The following is a 6,731-nucleotide window of genomic DNA, read 5'->3' as shown; positions in this document are numbered from 1 at the left end:
GGGGGGTGCCCAGACTGACATTAATTTGTCGATTTTGCAATGCAAAATGCAGGAAGAAAATCAGTCTATTTGTTACATGAATGGACAGGTGAATTTATCACCTTTACCCCCGCCTCCGACAATGCTGAAGGATCTTCGGACGCAAAACACCGCTAAGGCAAAACATTTCCGGAAAAAACATAAGAGCTTTCAATTCAAGTCTTGCATTTGTTGTTATGTATACTGTCATCTACATGCTGCTTCCTCTTAATGCTGTTTCTATCGCTAATATTGTCTTGCCCCGTTCTATGAACGGGTTGATGTACCAGTACATACATAAATACACAATATAACTCAAATACAGAACAGTTTACGACCATGCCGGTGTTGGTCGCCACTGTGCAGAGCCCTGTATTTTGAGCTAGGGTTGTCGTGTCTTGCTCAAGGACACACCCCAGTGACCACCCATCTGATCCCCGGGTCACCGACACTTGCTTGACATTACCTGAGTCTAAACTAACTACTCACTTAGCCACTGGAGCCCCCACTATACCCATCACACAGACCCCACACACACACACACACACACACACACACACACACACACACACACACACACACACACACACACACACACAAAGCTACAGACCGAGTAGAGTCACCTTGCACTACCTTTCCCCTCCCCTTGCTCTCCCCAGCTTGGGATAACAAGAGGAGATGTTGGCCTAGGGGCCTGTCAGAGACGGTGTAGAAATCTTTCCCTTTTGCCTCCGTCAGTTTGCAAGATGGACGAAGCGAAGAAGGTGTGCTATAGTGGATGGTTTTTTATTGGTTGAGTAATTGAGGGAAAAACAAATGTCGCTACTCTGTGCACAAAATCCACCAACCCCACGCTAAATATGGCGAATATCGTAATTTAATAGTTGAAGTACGTTCAGATGAGAAACACACAAGAATGAGACCTGCTACATTTCAACTTCTTCTTTCTAAAGTTGGATCATATTTGTGAGGCAGCGTGGTGAAATCAGGCTCTCGTCAATTTTTGAGCATGTAGAGTTATTGGTATCATCTTAAAGCTTGTTCATTTGTCTTTGTTCGGCTGAAAAAATTATCCATATATCTTCAATAGAAGTGGAGATATTTTGGATTAAAGGAGGTGGGGTCACTTGGTTTAAGAGGTAAAATTAGCGAGAAAATGGCCACCAAAGCGTGGTAAATTCCAAAGCTGGAGAGTCCATGGACACTGTAAATGTATATTTCTGTGCCTTTAATCAACGTTTTCCGGTGAAATCCTCAAAAGTGTTTGTAAAAAGGCATAAAAGTTGTTGAGCCAATAAACAAAAATTTTACAAAAATTGCTAAGCAGGGAGAAAACTGCAGTTTTCTTCGATTTAATTATTTTGACGAGAGCCTGATTCCACCACGCTGCCTCACACTCACATTTGGAAAAGAAGAGAACCAACATTCGAAAATCGTCGTCACCAGAGAAGCAAAATTTGATCGTGACTGTAAATCTAAAGTAGGAAACTTTACCTACAATTCGCCCATGAAGGCCTACACACTGCGCATCAGTTTTGGTGCTAGCAAGGTGCGAGAAATTTAGTGCTGTCGTAAAATATCTCGCCCTAACATTTGTTGGTGCTTGCATGGTGAAAGGGCGAGGCGAAGTTGGTGACTTTACCGGCAATACATTTCCTGTAGACTAAATTCACCTCTCACCAAATTGGTGTGAGGAAGAGGCAAGCAATGTGATGGTGAGGGGAAAGTGAATCTACTGTCTTTTTTTTTTTTTTTTTTGGTATGTGTTTTAGGGCATTCGCTATTGCATAAGGTCATATGAGCGCGCAGGACACACCTAATATTATCAGTCGGTAGGAAATTTTGAAATTTGAACTGGTGAAGGCCGAAGCCTACTCTCGTCGATTTTAGACCACCAAGGGATCTTTAGTTTAACGTGCACGACGTGCACACGGGTCCTCCGAGAATGTTCGCTCTTGTCCGAGAAGGATAGGCGTAGATCTTTTCTACCAGAAGATCAGGGGTGTGGCTGAAAGACAACAGAAAGAAAGAGCAAAGGAGTAGCAGTAGAAAGGCTGCAGAAAGAGTCAGGAGCCCAGAGGAGGGGGCAAAGGAGGTGACGGGGTGGAGGCAGAAAGAGGAGACGAAAGCAGACGACAGAACATTGCTAGAGAGCAGAAAAGGAGGTGAAAGGAGACAATTTTAGAGAAGAAAATGTTTCGGTCGCTACCTGGATTCGAACTCGGGACCCTTGAATGTGAGGCCAACACCTACTACTCTGACTGCACATTAATACATACACCCATCGCAAACACACACACACACATACACACACACACACACACACACACACACAAACACACTCGCACACACACACACATACACAAACACACTCGCACACACACACACATACACAAACACACTCGCACACACACACACACACAATACACAAACACACTCGCACACACACACACACACACACACACACACACACACATACACAAACACATTCGCACACACACACACATACACAAACACACACACACACACACACACACACACACACACACACATACACAAACACATTCGCACACACACACACACACACACACACACACACACACACACACACACTCACCCACACATACACAAACACACTCGCACGCACACACACACACACACACACACACACACACACATACACACACACAAATTCAACACGGTTAGTTCAAGAAAGAAAAAGAAACTTCATTCAAGCAGTGTGTATATATTTATTTGCACCCTTCACCAAGACACTCAAAATTGTCAAATATTATATAAAATACATTACACAGAGACCTATAACTAACAAAGTTGAGTAAGAATAGTACCAAGCCAGCAGTAAAAAGAAATAGCATAAAACGTATGGAAAAAAATACCTTGATTAAATCTAGTATAACGCTTATAATAATATGATACTGGTGTATAAGAGATAAGCACATCATGCACAATTCATAACAAAGGTTGCCAGGATAAAAGTGTACAAGATATACAATTTAAGCTTCTAGAGCAGCATTGTGATGTTTGAGCAACGAGAGTCATTAACAGTTTATAAGTATAATAATCACACATGATAGATGACGAACAAAAGTACCGGTGCGCAAGCATACTCTTCGAGAGAAAGAATTCCATGATATTATAATATAAATGTGAAAGACAAACACATGACAACTTTCTAGACCACTGTTGAAAAATTTGAGCCACAAATGTGTCACGACGTTCTTGAATAAGACGCGTGTCCCTTTTTTGAGCGAAAAGACTTATTGATATCATCTTATAGCTTATTTTTTGCCTTGCTTTCAATAAAAAATTATCCATCTAAATCTATATTCAACATATTTGTGATTGAATGAGGCGGGAGGGGTAGGGAGTAACTTGATTTCAGAGGAAAAATTATCGAGAAAATGGCCGCCAAAGTTTTGTGACTTTCAAAGCTGTTGGGTCTTGGAAACTGCAAATTTATATTTTTTGTGCCTTTGATCAACCTTTTCAATAAAATCCAAACAGGAATGTGTTTTTAAACAGACATTAAAGGTATTGAGCCAAAAACGAAAATTTGATTATAATTACCCACTGCACAGAAACATGTCAGTTTCTTCGATATTATTTTGGTGAGTGCCTGGTTTCCCCACGATGCCTTACCAATTTCATTGAACAGTTTAAAGGTATAAATCTCACCTTGTACAGATTGAGACCAAAACATGGTCAACTGCCATCATACCCTTCGACAATCCACCTGCCATCATACCCTTCGACAATCCACCTGCCATCATACCCTTCGACAATCCACCTGCCATCATACCCTTCGACAATCCACCTGCCATCAGCGATGTGTTGAACAACTATATATTTTGTCCTTTTCTTTTGCTTTCTTCAAAGAGAGCTATAACACAAAGAACTTACTTGGGCCATGAAGGAAGAGGAAGGCAACACAAAAGATAGATTGAGGGAGTCTCGAGGGACCACAGAGAGATTATAAATAAATCCCAGTTGAAAGTGCTGCAGAGCTGGCCTACCATAGAAAACTACACCTCCCCTTAGTTTAGTCAGAGTTTTACGGCGCTCACAACTGCATAATGTCATAATAATATGAGCGAACGAAACACATGTTGGTTGCGTTCACAACCGTTCTTAGCACGGCTTGATTCTGGTCAATGATCATTTCAAAAGGGTAAAAATCCATGGTAAAAATCTCAACCTTAAAATGACAATTTAAATAATATCCAAATAATCGTATTTGCATTTATACTTTCGTGAAAAGGCCGATGACCTTTATAAAATCGAGAATTCTATTGGGATCAACGACAGGGTCTCTCCAAAGTCCAGACGTTGTGTTAATATGTGTCTAATGGTCGATGCTTAACGGCGGCAACAGAGGATGAAAAAGTAGAAGCAAGTCAGATGGAAAGTTCTGCATCATATATTCTGGACAAGTGGACCCACATTTTAAAGTAAAGAAAAAGAAAAAGAATTTGTTCTGAACATTAAGAAGTGAAGAAAACCTCAACAGGACCCCAATTTTAAAAATGTCTACCTTTCTGTGCATTCTACAAATATCTCTTTGTGGGTGGTTGGTGGGTGCTCCGGTGTGGTCTTCTCCTTTTTTTCAATAAAAAATATATAATCCTTATCTCCGATCCTTCTTTTTTGTGTAAGTTACTTTCTTGTAGCACCTCTAATCTTCGGCACTTACATGACCTTGTTTTGCAAGTGCCATAAAACTCGTACTAGTAATTATTTTTAATAAAAAGCCCCTCTTCCGATGCAGAGTTTATTCTTCAGGAACTGCTGAGTATGTGACAAAGGTAACCGTCAGTTGTTACTGATCTTTGGACCTTTATAATAATCTACACCATCACCAGAGAGATTTCCTCGACCAAGAACCCAAACCTTGAACTACGGGTATTCAAACTCGTGTTACAGGCTAATCTTTGAGCACAAACATCTGCGCTCTAACACCAGTCTGAAGTGTAGGCAATGGAAAACTTATCCAACAAAATGGTGCTGTAATATAAGTGTGGTAGGCCCCAATAGTTGTTCCAGAAGTCAAGTGCTTTTTAGCTGAGCAGATGGTCACTTCACTGATACAATCGCAAATAGCCCAAAAAAGGAAAAACAAAAACAAAAACAAAAACAGGAAAGAAGTTCAAAATTTGACCTGTCCAAGTGGTGGAGGCTAAAATGTCCCCTCAAATCTCTGATGGTCAAATTCAAGACAGTCCTCAGAATTTGGAACAGTCGACAAGTTTGCAATATACATCACGGAAATATATGCAGTACTTCAACAATATTAATCCACTGAGAAAATAATGAAATAAAAATGGTGGCACGGGAACGATGCCATCATAGCCTGCACAATATATACTCCCCAACGAACAAGAGAAAGCAATTTCATAAAAAGCATTTGTTAAGCTGAACAGTAAGGGTTGGAATATAAATTATTTTCCATTGATAGTTGTACCCGTTTCACGCCCCTTTCAACACTGTAAGGTTATGTAAGTGGTGCAAACACCATGTTTTGCCTGAGGAAGATCATGAGAGCAACTGGCTGTATACCGTCAGAAATGTAGTATTATGGTGGCGAACCAAACAACGATCAGCTGACAGTGAGATCCAAAAAGAGGAAACAGCAATGGATTGGATACACGCTTAGAAAGCCATCCCACGAAGTGACATGACAAAGTCTAAGTGGAACTCCCAGAGGAGGAAGAAGAGAGGCAGGCGGCAATCCACATGGGAACACAATTTGGAGGCAGATCTGAGACAAATGGGACACAGCTGGCCGAAGGTGGAGAAGATCGCCCAGGACAGAGACAGACGAAGAGCCGACCTTCTTGGCAGCCTAGACCCAATACACTGTATGTATCACATTAATATTCACAACAGGAAACAGAAAAGCCTAAGAATTCAGTACACAGCGAACACAAGCAGGGCAGAGCCCCCTCAAATGTGGTGTAAAATTCTAAAAAGACAGCTCAGGAATAGAAAACTATACTACTGTTGACCTTTATCTGTGTCCGTGGACTGCACCTCAATATATCTGGAATAGTCAAGCCTGAAAAAATCAAGGCACACAGACATTTGCAAAACAAAAGGAAAGTAAATGAGAGAGGGAATGGGACGAGAGAGTTAATGGAGAGGGGAGGGGAGGAGAGAGGAGACGGGAGGAGGCAGGAGTGGATGAGAAAAGATGAGACGCACAAAAGGAAAAAGCAGTGTGAAAGAAGAAGAAACAAAAAAAAATTGAAACAGAAAAAAGGCGTAAAAGATAGGGCTAAAGAATAAAAAAGGAAAGTAAAGAGAGATAGAGACAGACTAGGAGCGGATGGAGGAAAGTCTGTGGTAGGAAGAATAAAAATAAAGATAAATATTTTTTTAAACAATGACATGTAAACCAAACCAATGATACACTTTAAATTACACAAAAAGGTGTCTGCTTAAATGTAGTAGTAAATATGTTGAGCAATCATGCATCTCAGAATGTTCATAAGGAATATAATAATATTCCGACATAAGAGAACAAAGTAAATCCAAACAACTTGGCCAAAAGGCAAAGATGAGCAAAATCACCAAAATAAACATTTCTGACATTTTCTTGCAACAATCACGTACTTCGGCAAGTAAACCCAGATCAAAGACAATGTCCAAATTTGAGCAAACCATCCCAGGATATCACAACCTCATTGTGTCATGGA

The sequence above is a fragment of the Aplysia californica genome, unplaced genomic scaffold, assembly GCF_000002075.1.
Source record: "Aplysia californica isolate F4 #8 unplaced genomic scaffold, AplCal3.0 scaffold00578, whole genome shotgun sequence".
NCBI classification, from domain to species: Eukaryota; Metazoa; Mollusca; class Gastropoda; order Aplysiida; family Aplysiidae; genus Aplysia; species Aplysia californica.
This window is presented reverse-complemented; position numbering follows the sequence as displayed.